Genomic DNA, 25,229 nt, shown 5'->3' with positions numbered 1-25,229 from the left:
AAATGTATCTTTTTTTTTTTGTAAAGTTTTTTGTTTTTTTAAAGTAGAAATACAATTTACTCTTTAATAAATGACAAAAAATTCTTATGGCAGATATTTATCAAAAAAATTGAATGAATAAAATTTACTAAAATGTTTGCAGGACTTACGTTTTATTTAGCTGAAATGTGCTAAAATGGCAAGTGGCTTCCTGGATTGTAAATGTGGGAGACCTCATGGATGGATGGATGGATGGATGGATGGATGGATGGATGGATGGATGGATGGATGGATGGATGGATGGATGGATGGATGGATGGATGGATGGATGGATGGATGGATGGATGGATGGATGGATGGATGGATGGATGGATGGATTGATGGATGGATGGATGGATGGAACTTGATCCTTATAACAACACATCAGTAGTTTAAGTAACACCACAATATGGAAGCAGCCCCATGTCAAATGGCGTATTTACTTGGGTGAATGATCATGAAAGCTTTAACATAAACCTACTCATTTCTAAATGAATAGTTATTACCACCCTTTTATGTTGCTGGTTCCAACCGGGTTACATAAGTCTGCCTAAAATTGGCTTTGGAATCCTTCAAAGCACTACCTGCATCCCATCAGTGTTGTGGAAATTTCTGAATGAAGCCGAATGGAAAATGACCAAAAGGTTGAGCAAAGTTTGAAAGAGACCAACAGAACAGCAACAAACTGAAGATGCTTTACTCGAAGGAGAGTATATGAATACTTATGAAAAAGAGAAAAAATGATGAGGGAGATGGAAATGAGGCAAGTGGCGTCTGGCTGCTGGACAGGATTGAGTCTTGACAGTAGAAACATGCAACATACCAGTTCACAAAGGTGTCTTTTAGCACATATAAATGGATAATGTACAGTGGCTCTCAAAGCTGCACATACATATGTTAATTTTAGATTTTTGTGATGTAAAAAAATGAGACCACAATAAAATATGGATATCTTTTGTGAGGCATTTCATATTGCTGATTAAATGTGACTGAAATCAAACTTCTGTGTGAACAGTTTACCGCCACAAAGCAACCCACGAGAAAATGTAGATGTCACACAGCAGCAAGCCATATTACGGAAGTAATAATGGATGTCGCTGCCTATGGATCGATTTTGAAGTTGTAGAGCAAAGGGAACCAACCGCATTGTCACAAGACCATAACAAGACAAAGGAAGCCAGGATAAAAGAAAGCACAACTTAAGCCATTGTTTGTGTCCAGATTTACCGAGTCTGGCTTCTTCGGTCTGGTGCAGAGTGATAATGCATGTCTCACTTCAATGAAATGAAAGTTGTTGACATGTGAGATGACCGTTTTGACTGCAGGCGCTTTGAAAACTATTGGATAAGATCTGATTTAGTACCAGGTGGAAGTGGCACAAATCTGATTTCTTTTTAGGGGGCGTGAAGAGATCTGATTTGGGCCATTCAGATGAAAAAGTTGTATATGTGATGAATACGGGCAAAGAAATTAGATTTGGTTCGCATATTCCTGCTGTAGCCTATGATGATTCGTCATGATCTTTTTGTTTTAGCACCACAAAATCTGGTATTTTTGGATTCTGAGTTTAGCATGTTTACAAAAGAGAATATGAGCCAAAAAAAGTTAATTAACACAAAAAAATAGTAGCTACTTTACCTTTGAGATGGGTAAGTATATCTCCCTTACCCAATAATTTGTCTGAGTTTCACTGTCTTTACTTTGCCCAGTGTGATGAGAGTTACAATCTGTTCTAATTAGTTCAGGCTTCTTAATGGCAACCTTTAAATTATTTACAACATTCTGGACAACATTGGACTTTACTTGAATTATCCTGCTCTGCATCTTATTCCCATCAATACTATGTGATTTGCACCACAACCTTTCACAATCAGACGGAGATGATGTAAGGAAAGGCAAAAGGGGGAAGTGAAAGGCAAGTTATTTTGATGAGAGTCACACCTGTTTTTCTGTGTGAGATGTTTCCAAGAGCATTTTGGAGAATTTTGAGCAATTATTGCACCAGAGTCTCAGATGCACACAGGCAATCAGCAAGCTTTGACAAAAAACCAAGATGATGAATCTAATTTTCGAGACCAAAAGCAAATTCTTAGGGCTCTAGGGTATGTAGATATGGGGCAAACACAAAGATTATTAAAAAAGGGAAGGCTTATCTTGCATTCTAATTCAATATGTCACACATCTCCCTCATCAAACATGTTGAAGGTAGTTCTTTATATAGGAAAACTGGCATTAGCTAAGGAAATATCAAATAGATCTTAAAGAATTTGGCCATCTGTCTTGTGAAAAAGCTTCTTTTCTGGTGTTTTACGTTGTCCTATGAGGCTTCAAGTCATCCTTAATGCTGAGAAAGTTAAATGTATGCACAGTTTCTGAACAAATTCTGCAAAGTGCTTTAAAAAGATAAAGCAAAAAAAAAAAAAGCAGCAAATAATAAAAGGAGAAAGAGTATTTATTACAGAGGAATTAAACCCTAAAAAAAACTACTGGGCGAGCCATGAAAGCATTTAAATGTGTGTTAAAGGTAAGAGAGGAACAAGCAAAGTGAAATGGTTTGGAGCAAAAATTTAAAAGAGAGAGAGAGCGAGAGACAGAGAGAGAGATTGAGAGAGAGAGAGAGAGAGAGAGAGAGAGAGAGAGAGAAAACACTTGTGACAACAAAAAGAAACATTCAAAAAAGAAAACTGAATTGAGATGATGATGATGATGCAAATTTTAAAAAAAAAGAAATAAAAGAGCAAGAAACTAAGACAAAGCATGAAAGACTGAAGATGTGAAGACTGAGAGAAAAAAAACTAAGTGAGAAGATTTCCTGAGAAAGCCAGGAGTCTGTGTGTGTGTGAGCTGGGAGGAAAAAAAAAAAGAGGTGCTTTTGTGAAATATTCAGTGTGATAGAAGACTTAGAGAAGCAAAATCCCTTCCCTGGAGAGATGGAAAAGAGAGGAGGAGCTGAGAAGAGGAGGAAAAGGGATCTGCGATTGAAGTTTTGGATAAGAGTCATAAGGCTGGAGACCGTTTCAACAGAGAGGTCTGCTGTGAGGCTTTGTGTAGGACTGTGAGGTCTCTCTCTATTTTTAAATAGTGTGTGGGTATACTGCTCACACCTTATAGCACTGAACATACCTGTGGAGCCTATTGGAGGTGCACTCATGTGGGTATTTCTCCTTAGATACCTTGCCAAAGAAGAAGAAACCAGACTGCAGCTGTTAAAAAAAAACACTTTTTGGATTTTGTAAAGGGAATAATTTGTAAGTCAGATCAGTAATGGAGGCAGCTCAGCCTCCATGGGATAGATGGTTTTAGTTGTTTGCCACTGACAAAGTCTAATTCCTGAACTCTTAGGGTGAGAGGCATGGTTGACTCATACCCCTGCTCTCTCTAAATGCAGGCTTTGCTTGTTGCTATTTCTGAGATAGCAGAAAGAGAGAGGAACGTAACACTTCTGTTATGTGGACAAAGGCATGCCATGAATTTAGAAGTACATCCATCCTTCATGTCATCGGGAAACACAACATAGTGCAGATCTGGCTAATGCTGCACTCTAACCTATCCCCATGAACTGGAGCACCGGTAATGACATCCACTGATGGAAGCAGCCTCTTTCAGCAGGATAATGCATCCTGCCAAACTGGAAAGGATGCTATAGGATGTGTTGGACGAACTGGTGTAATCTACTGCATGATGGGACTCCCTCAGAGGCTCTGCATCTACGTCTCAAAGGGTATGAGCTCCTATTGATGACACTGGGGAGACTTAAAACTTGTGTCAAGCTGCTCTGTGTGTTTTGTTTTTTGTTGTTGTTGAAGTTTTACAATTAAATATGGCTGTGGTTGACAATAATTTTATTGCACCTTCCTCATACCCAAATATATTTATTTTATTTCCAAGTTCTGACAGTATGCTGCAAACTACATGACTTTTTCTTTCCAGATGTGTTTGGTATTACAAAGTAAACAGAAAGGCCCTTGAAGCTAGAAGACATCGATCTGAAAATCCAATATTACTGCTGAGAGTTAAAAACATAACAACTTGATTGATAAATAAGGTTATTCAGACTTTTGAAATCTCTGGTTTAGTTATTGGATACATAAAACGGAGAGACATACATTGCTATTTAACTTGTAAATAGCAATGTAGCAATGATGTCAAAATAGCCTCCATTTAAGGCATCACAAATATCACCAGTGGTACTTGTTCTTCTTTTTTTTAGTTTTAGAACCACTGAGATATGGCACAAGGAGGATTACAATCACTTACATGTTTACATCCAATATGACTTTTAGCATGCTTTTATGGGACATTTCTTGTTTTTTTTTGTTGTTTTTTTTAATAAGTTTTCAGTTTTGTGCACATAGAGCAAGATTTTTGTGAAATTTAAAGTTCTTCTGTATTAAGACAACAAAAATCATTAATTCTGTAAGAAAATGCTGAAAACAAGATATAATGGCTAGATATTTTGGTTGTCTTCAGATAAATGTTTAGTTCTGTGTCTTATGATTAATGAAATCGTGACTAAGATAAAAAATGTTGGCCATGTTGCATTCAATATCAGATCTATTTTTATCTTTTCTTAGGATGAAATGTGCAGCAAAGACAGTTTTTTATTTGCTTTTGAAGCAGTTTTTGAGAGCCAAGGTTGTTAAATTGTGTAAAGTGACCTCTGTAAATGAGTTAAAATTTTTTAAATAGCTATAGGAAGATTGAATGACGAAGAATATTTTTTTATTGCCAGTCCTTTTTTTTTAATAAATAAAAACCTCTAAATTAATTAAAGAATAGGGTTTCTTTTCATCAGGCAACAGAACAAATTGTTTCAAAGAATAAAAGAGGATTTGAAAAATGAAAAAAGAAGAAACAGACACTGCCCAAAGGCAAGGTAAGGCAAGCTGCGGCTCAACAGGCAGAGGATGCAAAAATGTTGAGATCGATTATTATCTCTCAAATTACAAAATAAAAGGGAACTGACTTTTTACTTTCTCAGTATTAAACTCATCCATCCTTTGCAGAGAGACCAAAGGAAGGAGGAGTAAGGAGCAGACCTGCAGTATGTGCATCTGCAGAGCGGTCATATTTCACCTGTAGCCAACAAAGACCCTGACTTGCATAATGTAATGGGAACATAAAGCCTCATTTATGACCGGCTGAGCCAATAAATCCTGATCAGTTCTGACCTCTCAGCGCTTCCTCACTCCAGTTGTCATCCTTGCTGGAGCAAGCAACAAATGACTGAAATCTCCACATCCCTGGAACAGATTGACTCTGCTTTTGCTTCTGGAAACAGGTTTTGTGAGGTTTAGCAGCTGTTGCCAAGGCAGATTTGGCATAAATTTGCAACTGTCTGTATTTACTTATCAAGTGCGGAGCTAAATCTGTGCCTGAAAGGTGTGGACACAGTGCTCCTTGCACTTTCAGTGTTACATGCTTATTTATAGGAGTTTTCCTTTGAGAGTGTAAAATATGGGAAGGAGAATATTTAAATGAATCACGCCAACTTGTTTACTAGGCTTTGCGCCTTGCACATTGCCAACTGTGCCATTATTTACTGCCAAAAACCATGTTTTAGCTATTGTGTCTAATGTGATGCTTTGGGGGAGATGAGCAGATGTTACCAACAATAAAAAGAGATGAGAATTTGTGAAGTGAAACTGTTTCTATTCAAATAAATTGAGTTGGAATTCCAAGAAAAGTCACTATACCAAGGTTGAGTGGGTTTAATGATTTATGAAATCATTAAACCCACTCAATTATGAAAGTACCTTGCATAAGAATTCACGTCCCTTGGATTTTTCCACATTTTGCCACATGGCACACAAATATCAATGTGTTTTACTGGGATTTTATTTGACCAATACTTGTGAAGTAGAAGGAAAATGATATATTGTTTTTAAAAGTGTTAATGCTGAAAATCTGAGTTGAGCTGTGGATTTTTAATCCTTCGCTCTAAGCCAATACTCGTATCTCCTCTCACTGCAATTAGGCCACCAAGTATTTTTGTGTTGTGTCTCGGCTGAACATCTAAGAAACCACTATTTTTTTTTTTTCAAAATTGGCTCTCTTGAGTAGGTTTGAACGGATAACATTGAACAGATAATGTCTGCGAACAACAATTTTCAAATTTTGCCAATTAGATTTGGGTAAAAAATTTTATTAAACCATTTTAACATGTGAAAATACTTTGGACTATGCTGTCCCGTTGCAGCTTTTGCTCAATATTTAATGTTGCCAGACAGTCAGGAAATAGTTATTATGACTAGAGTGACAGCATGGTGATATTTCTGGAATATAGAGAAGTCACCATTTGTCTAGATATTTAAAAATAAATCGAAGCTGTTCAGTCCAATATATTCTTGGTTGACAAATGTTGTATGACTCACATCACACATCTCTTATGTCTCATAAAGTTTGCCTCTGATTACTGCTTTGGGAAGTCTCCTCACCATGACACCCAACTTGTGAGGGAGGAGAAACTGCAAATAATGTCCATCAATAAGGTCCCTTGAGATTTAGTTGTAAGGCAGTGTTGAGGTCAGCAGTGTTGAGGTCAGCACTTAGGTCTGCCAGTCTCTGGTTTAAATATCAATGGATAGATATTCTCCTTGTGGAAATGTGGGATTTATTTTGGTACTCCAATCCAAAAATATTGATGTTAGGTTATGAACCGACTTTAAGAGTAGGTATATGTCCTTCATATATTAAAGAGTACATTTACAGTATCACCTTGTTTAACAATTATACCTGGGATAATAGCTGTTAACCCATGTTGACATTGATACCCATGTGGTTAGAAAAAAAAAAGAAGAGCAAATGTAGAGTTTATCAAATTTAATCTGATGACTATCAGCATAAGCCGGTAAAAAGTAGGTACTTCATTAGCAAAATGTTTCTTTGTTAGCGTCCACACAGATTTGTGCTGCTCCTGGAACACAGCCGTGGTCATTAGTTTTAAATGAGCTTCTTGTGTCTTGTGTTCACACTCAGAACCGGACACTCCCACCGGTACCATTTCTGAACTGCAACCAGATGCTAAACTGCCCCTGATAGTACGCAACCCCCCAACCCCCCGAGTATTCCCATCTCAAATCCATCCGTGCATTCGGCAACACCGGTACAAAAAAGGAGACGCTAGATATTCTCCATCTGCATTACTGATAATGGCATTTTCCCAGGATATGTAATTGCTTATATCCGTGTCCCTTCACACAAACCATTTTCTCAAGCACAATGGCTCTGTCATAATTGTTTTCAATTAAAAAGTAGCGCGCTGCAGCTGTCTAAGTATGGCTGTTCAGGGGTAAAGGCTAGCAGAAGGTTGAACCTTTGGCAGCCATGGTTATGATCGGAAGGAGAGCCACAGTTGAAGGAGTGATGAAGCAGTAGCTTTGTGGGATCCATCTTTAACAACAGCTTGGGGTGTTATATAAGGAGCAATGCAACTGGGGCTGGTGGAGAAAGAACAACCGATGACTCCTGATGATAAATATAACAGGGAAGCAATAAGTGGCAGATTCTTGCCATGGAATGTATGCCTAATTACATTTTTGCCTCTTGTTTTTTTTAATTTTTATTTCATCATCGTCTCATCTTTCGTCAGTAAAGCTATTACGTGCGGTAACGTGTGAGGAATTTTGTCAGTGTCAGTTGTGCCCTTTATGTCATTTTCCTGATCTGTAACCTAGCTTCTGTGTTGCTGGCCCAGATTCTAGCCCACTTATGGCACTTTTCTGCTGAACGCAACGAAACTTCAAGCCAACGGTACCACAATTTGGCTCTGTTGTGTCTGCATAGCTATGAGGAAATGCCCCAACTAACAGGTGAGGAGACTTGCGTATAAAATTAGGCCAGGCTGTGTATGTCAGGACAGGGTTGCTTGGCCTCCAGAGGGCTGCTTGAAGGAAGAAGAAGAAAAAAAAACAGGCATTCTTGCTTCATTCTCTTCCCTGTCTGCTTCAAAAGGCCACTGCAGCTGTCTAATGACAGAGATAAATAAGAAGTGGGAGAGAAGGGCACAACTGAGACACCGGGAGGTGAGAGATGCCCAAAGACGAAAGGAGGAGATGGAACCAAGAGTTGTAAAAAGGGAGAATTTCTTTAGCAAGGTATACAAGAGGAGAAAATAATTCACAGATGTGGGCAAAGACACAATGAGTGGTAATGAATGCCATTTTAATGAAGTACTCTCTCTCCCTCCTTTCTCCTCTGCCTCTGATCTGTCTTTTCTTTCTGTCCCCTCTTTTTCTTTTGTGTATTCCCTCTCTTTTCTATAACGCAGGAAGACCCTGGGGATGGGATAGCTCATTAGTAATTTACGCCCTCTCCCCACAGATGTATTTTCAATGTCTTGAATGCTGCTTAATTAAGCATCTTGCAGCAAAGTGCATAAAACAATTTTCTTATACATGAATAAGAAAGAGGCCTCAAAGATCCTTGCTTTGGAAGAGTCTTTTGCCTTTTTTTTTTTTTAATATTCCACTTATTCAGATTTTTGAGCCGAGGTCAAACCTCACTGAGTCAAAGAGAGCAGACAATGGCTGCGCTCTCTTGTTTGTCGATGAGATATGGAGCTATCGCCAAAAGTGAAATGAATACAAAACGAATATGTGAGATAAGAATACCTTTGAGCACTCTGCCCAGAACTGACCGTTTTATCATAACATTTGCAGACTGAGAGGAACACAGTCTTTGTTCCACTTTGCACAATGTGGAACAAAGTGGAAATTATGACTTTAGTTCTCCTTATTTCTAAAATTCCTTTGTCTTAACTTTTGTTTTTCACAATTATTTATTATTATTTATTTTCAAATAGTAATTTTTAACCAATATTCTTCTGTACTTAGGTCTTGTTCAAACTGTTCTGAGGCAGAAATATCCTTGCATCGTCGGTGGAGTTTTTTTTATTTTTTTTATTTATTTATTTTATAAACAACACATTGTGACCTTTCTTTTCTATAATTTTTTTCTCTTCTAAATAAAACATTTGTTTGCATGGAAATGCTGGAGGAATAATAGCTTTTTGCCACAACACCACCCCGCACAGCTCACTTTAAATTGCCACAAATTGTTGAATTTATCCTGGCTCACACCAATGAGCATGTAATGATTTGTGCAGAACCATTCCACCGCGGGCCAGTGACTTTATGAAGATTTCATGAGTTTAATTTCTCTTCCTGCTGTGTTGCTGCTTGCATTGGTTTGCATGCTAGTTTGAGTGTTTTTAGTTCTATAGTTTCATAATTTGTCAGCAGTTTCTTGCAAAGTATTGTTTGAAGCGAAGGATGGGAAAATGCAAAGCTGGTTAACAATCCCTCTTTGAATGGCTACTCACATCACTGTTTTTGTTCAACCAATAATCTCTGTAAAGCATGTCTACATAAACATGCACTTCCTGGTTAGGTTGCTGTTACTGAATGAAGCTGAAATCGTTGCTCAAGTATTGAACAGTGGCTGTCATAGTGCAGCGCCATAGCAGAACTTCTGCACAGAGTGCTGAAGGTGACACCAATCATTCAAATTCTGAATCAGAACAAGATGAAGTGGAAAAAAAATTGGACAGTAGCGACTACATTACAAAACATTTCAAGTTTCCAGTCAAAGTTAGCTGAAGATGAAGAATGCTTTGGACTTGTGCCAAAAGAGCTGTTACACAGCATATCAGAAGCTATCAACACTACAACGTCAAAAGAAGACAAAAACAGTCAAGTGGAGAAAATCCACTACTTTCCCTGCAAAATGCAACAAGTGGAGAAAGAATAGGTTTCCACCTGCGACACTGTCGTGCAGCTGCAAGAGCTGCAGAGTTCACATACAGCGTATGGAACACTTTGACGTGTAAGTATGTATGCAAGTATTATGTATGTATAATTAAGTAAGAGGAAAATCTTTGAACTGATTCTGATTTCAGGTCAGGCAGCTCTAGTAATTTGTCCTTCGATATATGAAAGTATACGATAAAACAGCCAGCGAACGATTTTACTGAACAGCTGTAATCTTCAAGCACCTTGCATTTTCATCTCAGCAAGTTAACTACTGTCACCGAGGCCCATCTTTATGCCCACCAAAAAGCAGAATAAGAATAAAATTGATATGGTAGTCAATCAAGCAGAAAATAAACCTAGAAATCCTAGAGCAAGAGAGCTTGGTTCAAATGAGTGTCCACCCAGCCTTGTACCTTTCATACTCTTACAGCACCCAATGTCTTTGAAACAAAACAGAGCCCCTTGCTGCTGAACATTTTATAAGGGCATTTGTTTCACACATATTTTATATTCACTACTGCAACCAAAATGAGGTGATAGTATTATATTTCTGCAGCCAATAATAATATTTACCTCCAAGAGGACCCTCATACACATTTAGTTTTAATTTACTAAAGAGTGACTGGGACCAGAATTATTTGAAATATGGAAATCATTTACAACTAAAGTCAATCATGGGAGATTTTATATATTTTTTTAAATTATATTTGTCTCTAATTCATGAATACCTAACTTTAATGGAAATAAATACATGTTGATTATTGAGAACACAAAATAACTGTTTTTACAAAGAGGGAAGGATAATGGCTAAAATGGCAAAGACATACTCCATCAATTGTTTTGCTCAAAGTATAATTACTGTTTTGTTATTTTCAATTCAATTCCATCATTTAGCTTCTACCAGAAGCTAACTGACAACATTTAAGTACATTTCTGAGAAAAACTGATTTAATAGACCCAAGACGTGATGTCTGAATGTCTGAATGTGGCTCGTGAGGTAAAGTGCTCTGAGTGGTCAACAAGTCTAAAAGTGAGCTTTACGAATGTTTTCCTTTAGAAACGCGGCCCATTAGCAGTCCCCAGCACAACCACTTTCATTTGCAATGCTGATACTGATGATTTGAATCTCAGTAAAAATGTGACGTTCCTTATTATTTTCTGAGCCATCACACACAAACTGATACCAGCTATTATCAAATTCTGTCTGATATTCATGTGCATTCTACGAATATTAATAACACGAAGGGCATTGTGAGAATTGGGAAATTTAGTTGAAACAATCTCAATGCTGGCAGGAGATAGAGATGTAAAGGTGTAAAGTGTGTAAAGGATGCATGTTTGCATGTGGAAGCCAGAGGGATCTGTTGACATCCTTGTGCTCACATTCACACTATTTTTAGGTCAACTGCATCATAGCGTCCTACTTAGATGCTTTCTCTAGTTTACACTTCAGCCAAATCAAACAGCTATAATGAACTGATTTGTCAGCTGTCTATTCAAAATAGAAGTGGAGGAGCGGTCCAAGCAACTGCTCATCAAGGAAGCAACTGTGTTTTTTGGGACCAGAGGGTCCTTGAGTGAAACGTTTTCCAGTGTCTGGTGCCTCACATGGTTTTCCACAGAAAGACTTGGTAATCCTCCACTGATTTCTACATACACTCACCCCCCCAAAGTTATTAGGTTCACCTGTTCAATTGCATGTTAACATGAATAGTGAATCAATGAATCATATGGCACCAGTAAGGGGAGTTTGTCAAAGTATCAATGCATAGATTGGTTTAGCATGATAGAAAGTCAGCAGAAACCCAAAAAACACTCAATACAACCCAATGTGTACCGGATTGGAGCTTTCATTGCATAACACATCAAACCTTATAATAGATGAGCTACAGCAGCAGAAAACCACACAAGAAACCGAGGAGAGTAACAGAACCTCATCAAAACTGGACGAGAACATAGTAGAAAAACAAACTGTTCATGGGTTTCTGAGGAATGTTCCCAACGCTTGATTGAATCTGTGCTACAGCTAATTAAGGCATAAAATTGGGTCCAACATGAAACAAGCAGAGTGTTGGTACCTAATCATGGGTCTGTTCGGTCTAAAGCAGACTGAACAAAGCTGTTTATCACAAAGAGTGCACGGTCATTCAAACATTCAAAAACACTTGGAAGCATAAACTGGACCTTAGAATGCCAGTGACCACGTAACACATGGCAGAGGGAGAGCGAAACAAAATCTGAGTCAGAGCCACACATGGAGAGCATGGTTTTCTGTACAAATATAAAGTAAAAAAATGAGGAAAAAATATTCAAATACGTAGTCCGATCATCAATAATGAAGTATGGTGAAATAAAATAAAGCTTTTTTCAGAAAGGAAATTATTATTTGGTTTAGAAAATCAATTAAACAGCTACATCATTAGCTCGATTGTAGCCTGCTGACCAGCCAGCTAGCTGGTTACTGTGATGACTGAACACACAAGAGCACTTTTTGGGATGCGTGGAATACAGGTCAAGGCCTGACAAAGATGTAAATATAAAACATATGAATGTGGCAATATGTTTACGTTGGGAAATACATGTTGGTCAGAGACCTAGAAAATGCACACTCTCCGGAGATCGGCCGGACGTCTCTATGATCGAGCCAACATTTCGTTGTGATTCAGTTGTGCTGACTTAAGCTGCAGTCTGCAATAAAATCTTCGCTGTTCAACCAAAATCCAGCATGCAGGGGTTTTAGTCCTGAAGCGTCACCACACGATCATCTTGAATACACCACACTACCTACCCAGGTAAAGAGATAGATGGATGGGCAAACAGAGAAACGGATGGATAGAAAAAGAGAGTAACATTAGGAGGACTGTAAATGACACGGGGCTCAGCTGGAGGATTGAGGGAGCAGCTGACTTGAGTGTGCCTGGGTGCAGGAAGGCAGCAGATGAGCAAGGAGGGCAGGACATGAGATACCTCTGGCACCAAGCTCAGTTATGAGGAAAAAGGAAAACAAAAACATATGCTGTGTGTGCACTTTGTCCAGAAGCTTGTTGTTATATAACTAACTGCAGCATGTGTGTGCGTGTGTGTGCGTGTGTGAGTGTGAAAAAAAGGCAAATTCTGGCTGTTATGTGTTGGCATTTCTTGTCCAGCTAAACCAGTTTTGTCTCACACACTGACAAATTGTTTTTTAAAAGAAGAAGATAAAAGTGTTTCCTCTATGCTCTCTCTTCTACATTAAGATCATTGCAGGCCACCAAATGTGGGGACACTGAGCAAACACTGCGTCACATTACACAGATGTTTCAAAAAGTCACGCTGATGGATAGAGGCACCTCCTAATCTCCTACAACCATCTGTAACCTGTGCTGGCTGCTGCTGCGATGGTAAATCACTGTAACTGCGAACGTGTTGGTTGCAGACTGTAGGAAGCCCGGGACTCGGCAACGCAATGACATTGGAAAACGTTTACACAGGAATAAAACCAGGATTATTGACTCTATTATTTCCATTTATCATACTATGCCTTGCCGTGTCATTTAAACGTATTACACCTGTTTGCACACAGATGATTTGAATCTTATTTTATGATGATACATGTAATATGTCAAAGAGACAACAAAATCTGAACGGCTGGATGCAGTAGCACAAGAATATAAGGTGGAATGAGATCTTCACAGTGTAACAACCATGAGCAAAAACGCCACTTTGTCATGATTATTATGTTTAAATGCAAAACAAAAATGCACAGCATGATTTAATTCAAAATAGAGGGCAACAGTTAATCATTTTTAAGCTAAAAAATGTGTTATTATTTATTATTATAATAATAATAATAAAAAAATATTTATTATTATTGTTATGTTGTCATCCATGTAATGTATTTATTATTTTATTAATTAATACATAGACTTTGGCCAAAATAGTAATAATATCAACATTTACTGGTTCATTAGTTGCCCTTCGTGTTGAGGTAATAGTGTACTTTTTGTGGCTTGACTACAGAGTTCAACTATTGTTACCCAGTGAGAGCGGTAGGTGGCGCTCGTTTAGCTTCCACACCGTGACTGCCCATCTTTTCTACAATGTCAAGTATTTCCATTTTGCAGGATGTGCACTTTCTATGGCATTTTCGTAATTTTACACTGTAAGATGATGTAATGGAAAAAGCTGATCTCACATCTTCCATATTTTTTTCAACTGGACAATGTCAAAGAAGCTTATCAAGTAAACCTATTAAATTTGAGTTTACTGCCAGATGTCACAAACTTTGTGTTTTACTCATTAAGTTAACATTGGCTTAAAATCAGGACTAGGTAAGGAACTTAGAATAAGATTTTAAACTGGTCTATGTGTCCATTACCTTTTGCAATAACCAAACTAAAAGATCTATTTCAACATTAGCACCTGCAAAACTTTCTACAGTGTTTAAGTGTCACCTGAAAATCAGCATGTTATGACAGAATCTGCATCTTTAGTCTTCTAATAATATCAGTCTGGTTACTGCATAACGCCTGACACATATTTCAAATAAAATATTATATAAACTTTAGGTTATGTGCATTGTGTTTTACTCTGGTAGTTATGAAACTGGTGAAACTAAAAATGGAGATTCGATCGTAAGGTATAAAAAAGTTATCTTTTTGTCCTTTAGATGCCTGGCCTTCTACAAGCAGTGGCTAAAAGAGGGCTCTAGACGTAAACAGACTGACTGGCAGACAAACAGGCTGGTAGATATTACATAAATTGCACATGACCAGTCCTAAACATCTTACAGTAATGTTATGTCATTATTATCCCACTGTAAGATGATTTGACTTTTTAATATTACTCTAAATGCATCTGACAGCTTAGGTTACGTTCCATTATAATCTCCCAACCCAGTCTCTTTTCTTAACGTAAGCACTGGCATGAAGAATGAATCGACTGATCTGTGTCCACAGATATTTGCAGTTTTTAAATGCTAATTTACCTTATTGTAGTTACCGTTATGTGTAACAGTTGATTCCACATTCAGAAAATGTAGACATTCTGTGTTGTAGAAGCACAGCACCAAGAAGAATGTTGAATTTTAAGTTGCATCTTAAATAATGGTGTTTTTTGAAAGATGGATGAAAAGCAGAAACACAGAATAGGTTTTCAACCTCAAGGTTTGATAGGAGGTTGTTTGCATCGCGTTGCATTGAATTCAACGAATATACTGACTAGAAATAGAATAGAGACACACATTTGAATTTACAAAACATGCTAATCATGTTTTCGCCATGCATCTTTATTTGCTTTTCTTGCTCAGCAACCTCTTACATTGTCTCAGAGGTGTAGTCCTGTTGTAGCTTCAACCAGACTTACTCTGATGCGTTCTCTTTTTCTCCTCTTTCATATAAAAGCCAGTCTAATAAGGCCAACGGGGGCTGTATTCTGGGTTCATTGTAAAAATAAAATATGATGTAATATCACCATTATGGCTTTAATAGAAGCAGTTTATCAGTTCTGATAAGTTTAATTATTCAATCGATACCTCTCTGGCACCTCTTCTAGTAAAGCTGCACTAAGCACCAGGGAGTTAATCTCAATAATTTCTGCCGCCTGTTTCTCGGAATGTAATCTATATAATGTTTCTTAATCCCTTTGACATTGACCTTGATTTCAGGAAGAACTTGCAGCAGTAGATGGGCCAGAATTTTGCATCTGTTCTGTTAATGGGGAGTTAATCAATAATTAATTGAAGCTTAAGATGGAAACAGCTTCAATACACAGATACATTTCAATGTATTAAAACGTTGAAAGATTTTTATTTTTCAGTAATTCATTTGAAGTTGTAGAATAAGTTCATTGCATAGATTAACTACACACAGAGTAGTTATATTCCATCTGTTTCTTTCAGTAAAATGAGAAGATTTTGGCTCAGAGATTAAAACATTCAGCTTTTCAGAAAATCAAAGTATCACATACAACCACTGGGAGTCCACTGTAATTAATCTACTTCACATCATTTGCACTCAATACTTGGTCAGCTCTCCTTCTGAGTTCTTCCCCCAGACCCTGACCGTGATTTCCAGCTGACATACAAAATTAACTTTCACCTGAATAGAGGATTTTGGACAAAGAGCAAATGTCCACATCTTTTTCTCCTTAGCCCAGATAAGAGATTTCTCTAGGTCAGGAATTGCTTAACACAAGAAATGTGACCATTTCAACTTCGACCCTGGCATTTTGTTAAGTTACCCTCAAACATTTTAGTCAGGTTTGCCATATAATCCTCTCCAGACTGCTGTTATTCCTATTGCATGAGCACTTTGTTTTCGACCACACTTTTTCCTTCCACTTAACTTTGCATTATTATGTTTGGATGTAGCACTCTGTGAAGATTTTTGCATCCCTTGTGGAGGGTAACTCTGTCTGTAGACCATAAGAAATTTCAAGTAGAAATATAATTTTCATCTATCATGTAATCAAGTATATTTTTAAGTATATTTCCTGGTTTTTGTTAATTGTAAGCCATAATTATCTGCAATTACATAAATAAAAATTGGAAATAAATAATTTTATGATGTAAATTTATAACTTTTGAGTTTCTCATTTGAACTGAATTAAATAAATACACCTTTCCAGAAAGAATAAGAACCTTCTTTTGCTTTTTCTTAAAGATGCCTTGAAGTGAAATTATTACGCAAGACTACATATGGATCTACTATAACTTGAAGTGCTTTTAAAAGTGAAGAACATTCAAAGAATGGATAAGTGAATGAATGTAAGTACCACAACAAAGGCTCAATCTGGCCAGAGAAAGAGACTATTGTTGAGATTCCTTAAGAGTAAAATGTAAGAGCAGCAGGATTCCTAACAGTAAAATGCCAAATGCCCCAAATATGGACAGTCATCTGTCAGGCTTTTAACACTTTGCAACAGCCAAAAAAAAACAAAAAAACAACAACAGCAAAAAAAAAAACAGCTGAAGCAACTGTCATGCTGTACTGGCTGTGATTTCACATTGGGTTAAAAAACATAAATATCAAACTATTGGCACTTTCCAGTGGTTTTCATTTGGAGATTTACACTGCAGCTGTTTTACGCGTGCTGGCTGAGCAGCTCTCCAGAAAAAAAAAAAATCTCTTGATCCTGGATCGTTTGCTTTTTTACATTTTTTTATTTAATGTTTTGTTTTGTTTAGATTCCTTGCTTTTTTTGCAAACAAGTCATGCATGCAAAAAAAAATAAAAAATTAAACAGATTTCAACTTTAATGTATTGGCTTACCTAAAGTTGTCGCTGCTTAGGAGAAGTGCAGGTCTGCAGTCTCTTTATCCCCAAAAGGAAACTCTGGTGCGCCGTGGTAACAAGTGCTCGCAGAATAAAAAGAGATGTTACTAATAAGGTCTCTTTGTTAATAGACCTGCAGCGCCGAAGAGGTGAACTGAGCGCAGCTCCCACTCTGGCACGACTGTCTGCTCATCGGTGAAAATTAGTTTGCGTGCTTCTGACTGCCGCCCTCCCTCCCACTCACTCACTCACTCTCTCTCCCTCACTGTCTCCCACCCAAGAGAAATAAATAATCTTTAATCTCTCGGTCTCTTTCCCTCTTTCCCTCCATCTCACTCTCTGCCCAGCAGGAGGGGGCATTTTTGAGTAAAATGAGGCTTTTTTTTTCTTTAAAAAAAGAAAGTCTCATAAAGGCAACAAGAAATATTCCCCACAGAAACCTTCCATGCTTCTTTCTTTTTTATAATATTTTAACAACCCCCACCCCTCAAAATATAAAAACCTGCCTCTCCCCTGTCATAATTGTTTCTTGGGCTGTCCGGTTGGTGCAGGACTGGTCGGGATTAAACCGTGGGATTATACCTCAGCATTCATTTCATCCCACACATGGAAGCACACTGGTGGACAATGACATCAGCCTTTGGCAGATTCAGACAAACAGACAGTTTCACGTGGGTAGAGATAGAGATGGAGATGGAGATGGAGAGAGGGATAAAAAACAAGAAGAAGAGAGAAACAGACGAAGGGACACGACAAAGAACTGTTCAGACCACCAGATTATCCGGTGCTTTATGTTTTAAATTAATCCAACCAAGTTGCAACACAGAAAAGGTCAGCGGGGTGAGAGACTTCTTTGGTGAATTGAACAATTATTGTATCTCGACTCAGCGTGGCATCTCCGTGTGTGAGTTTTAATTCAGTCGATCCATACGCAAGGCCTTCGTGCTGACAGATGGCCACTGTAGTGACGCAGGAACTAAATACTGGGTTTCTATTTGCCTCTGTGTTGTTCTCCCTGTGTGTGTCTGCCTGTGTGCATGTGAGTGGGAAAGTTGGTTTCTTTGCTCGGTTTCATGAAGAAGCTACCAATTCATATTACTTTTCTGTTTTATCAGCCTTCAGGTACGCACTCACTCTGGCACACAGTCGTGAACATTCTGTCACACTTTACAGTTTTGCCTTTTTGTCTAGGTTTCTCACAGCCTTTCTCCGCAGATATTCACCAGAGACCTTCAGATATGTGGCCACTTGTATTTGCTGAAAATACAGCTGCACGAAGGAGACGGCTGCGCGGTTTGACAGATCGGGTCAGAACAGGAGGGATGAGGAAAATATCACCTGAAAGGCTGCAAGAAACCTTGGGATGACAAAAGAAATGTGGTTGGCTGTTTGTTTAGTTAGGGATTCAAGGCCATTTTCATGTTCCTGTGAACAAACTGTTGCAGTAAGACTGAAAAAGCTCACATTACTGCAGGTTGTCTAAGCAGAGAAAATTCAGCTTGACAACAGACAATTTTAGACTAAAGCAAGTCTTAATAGAACGGTGCCACCGGAGAGGGACCCAGGAGGGACAAAGGTCACTCTTGTAAATTTGCTGCCCCACCCAAAAATAAAAAATGAATATCAAACACTTTCATGAACTACATTGTTGGGCCTTCAGCCATGAAACATTTCACTACAGGGAGCAAAGAGGCTGTTGTATGAACTGTTTATCCCACTTGCTTTAGGCAGGAAGAGGAAGAGTTTTACATCATGTGAACAAAGAGGAGCCATTGAAGGAAATCGTCCTGCCTTGCAACCTGTTGCCGGTGAGTGCAATGTTGAGGGGACAGAGCACAACCTTCCTCCTTCATTGTTGGCAATCTAGTTCTTATCTTAAGTCCTGAATTCAAAATAATCTACTGCCTGCACACCCAACGTCTATTTCCAGCTGTAGTAATAAGGCTTTGCCCTGGCTTATTCGTAATTCTGCAGAAGGATTCTTCTAGTTACAGATTCCCTAAAAAGAGATGTTTCTCAGATTGTCATTGTGAAACCCACTGTTGCTGACATTCTTCCAGAGGGAGAAGATACTTACGCCTGTCCAGAACTGAGGAGAGAAGGAAAGCTTAACCAGTGCTGGCCACAAAAATCAGCCGAGCCAGCACCATGCACCATGCGTCCACTGGAGATATCACTGGTTCCTAGGAACCGTTAAAGAAAGAGGTGTGTCAGGGCAGAGAAAAATTAGCTAAGACTAAACAGAAACAATTTGAATATTGCTTTATTGTGTATTTCATTGTGTTTTGCCATTGTTGCCCTGAAGTATGCATAGCACACTGTGATATTACTATATATTATTCAGAGGGTTATTTCATGTTTATTCATACATGTACTTGAGCCCTTCATCCCCGCTATGCACACACTCATACACAATCTAGAGAGTCCAATTACAATTACAGTCATGCTTCTGGACTGTGAAAGAAGAGCCAGAGTATCCAGAGAAAGTCCTTGCATGCACAAGGAGAACATACAAACTCCATTCAGCAAGACACCAGGTTGGGATTCAAACCCAAGATCTTCTTTATGCAACTGTACAGTGCTAACAAGTGCACCTCCGTGCAGCTCATATAGTTTTTATACTTATTTCTGGATGGATGGATAAGTTTCATTACATTTTTTACATATCTATAAATAGGACTTGTTTTTTCTTCCATATTTCCTGCCAATATTTAAAGCCTGGCACTGACATTCCATGCCTTACATATGATAACAGCAGGAGAAAACTCCTGAAGTGCTGTTATATAAAATGCCACCTCAAGATTAATCTGTGAGAATTCCCTGGCATCCGTCTTTTAATACCATCAAGATAGATTGACTGACATGTTTGCAAACCAAAAAAAAAAAAAAAAGACTCGATACAAATCTGAAGCAGAGTACATTGTAAAAAATGGAGAAGCTATTTCTTAAACCCAAATACTTGGTTTTCAGCTTTTCGGGCAAAAGTTGAACCATTTTTATCAAACATTGGGTCAAAAACTCTGACCCAGTGTGTTTCTTTAGAGAAGAGAGCAGAATGAACTTCATCATTTTCATGCTGCTGGAATTATACAACAATCTGATTAGACCACACTGAAGCTCCACCACAAGATGAAATAAGAAATAGAGAGATGGCATGTTAATGTTTTTTACAATATTGTTTTTAGAATATTGCATGAATTAGTTTTTTTCACTTAATATAATATTAGAATTTTTTTCTGATATGTTGTTAGCACATCTGTTGCTAGCTAAGTTCAAAATTCATGTTTTCACAAAAAAGTGGTTGTAAAATTAGTACAGATAATCAGTTTTTAAAATGGTATGATTTACTAAAGGTGAAATTCAGTTGTTTGTTAATGCCAGTGTTATTAGGCATGATATATTGTTTTTATTTCAGAGTTATTTGGAGTTGAGTTATTAAAAAAAAGAAATATATATATTTCTAGCACCACACTTATCAATCATCTTCTATAATAATGTTGACATATTTGCCTGACAGTCAGACAGTCTTAGGTTCAAATCTCAACTGAGGCTTTTTTTGTGCAGGATTTGCTCGTTCTTTATGTTCATGTCTTTGTTCTGTCTCAGCGCTTTAGCCTTCTCCCACTGTCCAAAAATAATGCTGGTTAAAAGCGCTATCTAAACTAGTCTGTAGGGTTCCAGAAGACTACGGTAAATACAAAATGTAGTTTTCAATGATAAATGGTTTGTTTAAGGCCCCTCTACTACACCTTCACCATCTGATTTTAGTAAAAACTTTGTCTTGACTACTTCAAACTTCATTTTGGTTTCTTTGAGCTGTTTAAAAAAGGACTTGTTGATATGCTTTGTATCAAATCCCAAGTGTGCTTTGGCCAAAACTGATGGACATTCTCCTTCGGGATTTTCTGGTGGAGATCAGCATTCACGGTTCTATCAATTACTGCCTGTTGTCCAAGTCTTGAAGCAGAAAAGTAGCCCAGACCATCACACTAACTACTCACATCCCCTTTATTTGTGTTGCATACTATAACGAATAACACTTTTATTTATTTTTTTGCTGATATTTCAACAGTCATATAAGATATTGTGAACAGTGTTTTTTATTTTAAAGAGAGCAAATCCAAAAAAATATGTGATCTAACCAATATGTTTAATTGTGAATCATCACTGTGACTCATCCTATTTGCTGCGTTAAACACTCACCTTCACCTCAACGAGTGCGGCAAAACTGAGGGAGACTCCAGAGTTACATTATGGACTGATGGTCAGACGAAAACGAGGAGGTCAGCCAAATTAGGCCGTTAAATAACAAAAAGGTAGCAAAGTGGATGGGTTTAAAGCAAGATGCATTGCAGCTCTGAGAAATCCAAGCAAACGTACAGCTGCCAAATGTGCCATTCGGCGCTGGCAGCCTTCAAGGCCGGAAGCCATCTAGACAGAGAGCTCAAGAGCTCTGGCTGTCCTTCAATCACAGTGTCACTTTGGGTCCCCCCCCCCACCTTTCTCTCCAGACTCTGTCAGTTTTAGCTTCATTCCTTTTGCTTTTATTTGCACATTTCACCCTAACCTTCGAGATGGAAATAAAAATTGTATTCCAAACTTCAACAAGTAAGTGATTTATCTTAATATTTACCTTCTAACTAGAGCACACTCCCATGTACATGAATTCTCATCTCATACTTTTCTAGTTTATTGGCCTTAATTTATCTACGCTGTCGTAATAATGGTATAACGGCTCACTGTAGACCTAACTTAGATTTATACACTGAGCAACTTTAATCTTGGTACTCAGTGACACAATGCTACTCGGGTTGTGATTATTGCACTCCCTTGCCACACTGTTGCTCACAAAGGAGGGACTGGAAGCATACACAGATGCACTCACTCACTATGTGTTTTATTGGAATGTCTCCCACTTCCTTTCATCGGAAGCTCACCCTCCTCTTCTCCCTCTGCCAACCTGCTCGCCCCTCATCCTTTCATCCAGCCTCTCCTCTCCTCCATCTATCTGTCACACACCACAATAACTCTCCACCGTTCCATCTTAGGATTTTTCTTTTTTTAAATTATGTTGCTCCTTCGTTATCATCGCTAACATTTGTCTATTTTCTGTTTGTCATGTTTTCCTGCTTCTTCTTCTTCTCTATTTGCAGTCCTCTGCAAACCCTCCATGTTGGGCTTTTGGCCAGTGTGAGTCAGAGACAGGTTGTAATTACTTTACTCCTCCTCTGACAGCCATGGCAAAAGAAAACAAGTAAAAAAAATAAAAATTTGGAGGATATTTGCATTAAAAAAAACAGCCATCTAAATGACGTTTTTTTCCATCTGACAGATTAATATAAACATTTCTTTTCAATGCTAATAAAAATTTTATTTATGCAAAGTACTTACCACTTGCACTGTTACTGTCTGTTCTATTTGAGAACAGTTTACACAGTCCAACATCTTGCAATGAATAAAACAGAAGGATTTCTCCCACACGCTTAATGCAACATTTCAGTGCTGGCCTCAATTCGTGCAGCTATATTTGAGTTTCAATGTAGGGCGGGCACAGCCTCCTTGACTTCTGCATTGGTTTGGGACAAATTTGCAAACCTTTTAAAACCCGTAGCTGTCTAAAAATCTGCATACATTAGAATAAGTGGAAATGATATCAAAAAGTGTGATTCCAGGCATTTCTTTGACTTCTAGATCTAACCTGGCTTGTTTTGTAGGGGTTGTTTTTTTGTTTTTTTCCCCAGTCCTCTCGTCTCGGTGTCCTCCCTAAATGGCAGGAGAGCTCATTAGCTAAAGGTTGTAACAGACAGAAATAGGGATTGTTTGAAGATTGCCAGCCTGATGCATCTCAGAGAATGGTGCAGTTAATTACCCAATCCAGGAAGGAGGAGACAGTCTCACCGATGACCACAGGCCAGCATCAAGATGCTATTCTTGTCTTGGGAGATCGATCACGTTTTTCCAGCTGCCTTAGGTTCACATCTCAGTGAGACAGAGGTCACCAATTATGTTCAAAGTACACTTTTTATTTCCATTCTTCTTTTTATTTTTTTAGTAAATAAGCAATTTTACAGCCATGTTTAAAGTCACTTGCAGAGGTATTATTACCCGATTAACATTTAGACATGTTATCACCACAAATCAGTGTGTTTCTTTGCAATCTTATGTGATGGAAAAACAAAGCAGTGCGTGACTAATGAACTGATCTAGATCAAGTCAAGTCAAGTTTATTTGTATAGCACATTTCAGCAACAGATCGCTTGAAAGTGCATTTAACAATGACAAGAAGAGGAAGCATACTTATGTCTTGCATTTTTCCAAATAAAGAACAAACTTTTTGCTGTATATTAGAATTTGTGGCATTTTCAGTCTTCAGGTGTGTGAAGCTGGTATATTTATGTCCTCAAAGACTGACCACTGTAATTGCTGCAAATAATTATTGACAAATGCAAACTACATTTTCCCATTTTTGTTGTGAAGAACATCAGAAAACAATCCATCCTTTTCTTCCTGCTCCACAATTGTTTACCAACTGTGCTTCTGCATTTTGCATAACATATAAATAAAACGCACAAATGTTTGTGCTTGAAATATAACAAAATGTGTAAATGGATCGCAGTACATATTTTTTCATGGTCTGTATCTGATTCAACTTGTACCTCTATGAGCACAACATAAAAATGTCTCCAGTAGGTCTAGTTAATTTGAAGTAAATCTATGACTCTGAAATATGTTTTTAGGATTCTGCAAATCAAACAAAGCCAAAAGAGAGAGAAAAAAAAAACATCTGGCCATTCAGATATTAAAAATAGAGAATAAGATTAAAGTCAAAGTAGGGAAGGAATACTCCTCTTACTGTACATGTCACTGGTAAGCCCTCTCCCTCAACTAGGTTGATTATTTTAAGCGCTGCTAGATTGATTTTGAGGCCCTGTGGGGGCCTTGTGGTTACGTGCGAGTGCAAGTGAAGGTGCATGCAGACCAAAAAAGGATAAAACTTAGGACATCATACTGGATTGGAGCCTTGCAGGCAAGGGAGGAGAGTTGGAACGAGGACTAGAGGTGGCCTCCAGATTCCTGATGTTATTAATAAGTGACTATCTTCAAGGACATCTGTGATGATTTGGGTCAAACTATTCCCTCTTCCTCCTGCGGTGTGCCAAAGTCCCCTGAAAATGGCACCAGAAATATATCCCACTCCCAACCTTTAAAGGATTGTCCTTGTGTTTTCAGTGAGCAAAGAACAAGGGAATACTCAAAATGATCAACTGTTTGATTTTTCTACAGTGCTTTTGATTGATGTGATTTTGTGAGATGCTGCCTATTGAATTCAATGTAATAAAAACAGATGTAAGACGGTCTATCAGGGAGGCGAGTTGTTGAAACTAGAAATATTCCAAAGCAAATAAACACTGTCATTGAACAAAGATTTTTGCGGTAAGCACACACTGTCAAATGTATCATCCATTTCAAAGCTGTGTTAAATTATGCAAAGAGGACTTTGAAGCACCTATTACCTGTAAGATCAAGGAAGCAGAATGACATGTTCAAAAATCTCTACTGTTTAATTGTAACAGTCTGATTGCCTTCATTTGAAAATATCACAAATACTTCAATCTGTCTTCAGAACCGGTTCTAAGACGTGGTCAGAATATTTTGCAAATACTCCTCTAAGGCTCTCATCATTAAAAAGTGAACAAATAAAGGTTAAAAAAAATTGTTACAGTACATAACACTTTCACTTTCCACATCTTCCCAAGGAGGAAGCTTGTACTGATTTGTTAAACTCATAAAGATCAATCTTTGCTATATTTTCATCCTGGTTGAGGAGGAAACAGGAAATTGGTTTTGTCTGCCATCTAGTGGTCAGATTTAGCAACTAGCTTGTAAAAGCTCGACCAAAACAAAGCAACAGTCTTAATTATAACGTGCATCATATTTCTTATACATTGGGTTAGAAAATGAGTTGATGGGTGTTTATGAGCTACGAAAGTCATTTATTTAGGTAGTTATTTATATTAATATACCTTCTATTGTTAGTCTTCATAGTGCTTCTTTTGATCTTTTGATGCCGCCTATCCCTACGCACAGCAAATATATGAAAGACGATGGTTTGATCAGAGACCAGGGACCAAAATTTAACTATCTGAACAATAAGTAAAACTCATACTATGCCTTACCCTGAAAACTTGTTGACTTTAGGGCATGG

At 38.0% G+C, this 25,229-nt stretch overlaps 1 protein-coding gene across 1 annotated transcript in view; it reads right to left on the bottom strand.

Annotated features, from left to right (window-relative positions):
- camkvl (CaM kinase-like vesicle-associated, like) overlaps positions 1-17,238 on the bottom strand; it is a 49,267-nt gene extending 32,029 nt beyond the window's left edge. Inside the window, exon 1 of the mRNA XM_081609050.1 lies at positions 17,021-17,238. The gene's annotated coding sequence lies outside the window, so the exon portion shown is untranslated. The remainder of the gene's footprint in view (positions 1-17,020) is intronic.
- Positions 17,239-25,229: the final 7,991 nt, after the last annotated feature.

The sequence above is a fragment of the Poecilia reticulata genome, chromosome 7 (genome assembly GCF_904066995.2).
Source record: "Poecilia reticulata chromosome 7, P_reticulata-male-v2, whole genome shotgun sequence".
NCBI classification, from domain to species: Eukaryota; Metazoa; Chordata; class Actinopteri; order Cyprinodontiformes; family Poeciliidae; genus Poecilia; species Poecilia reticulata.
The sequence above is the reverse complement of the archived record's forward strand: the minus strand, read 5'-3'. Positions and strand labels throughout refer to the sequence as shown.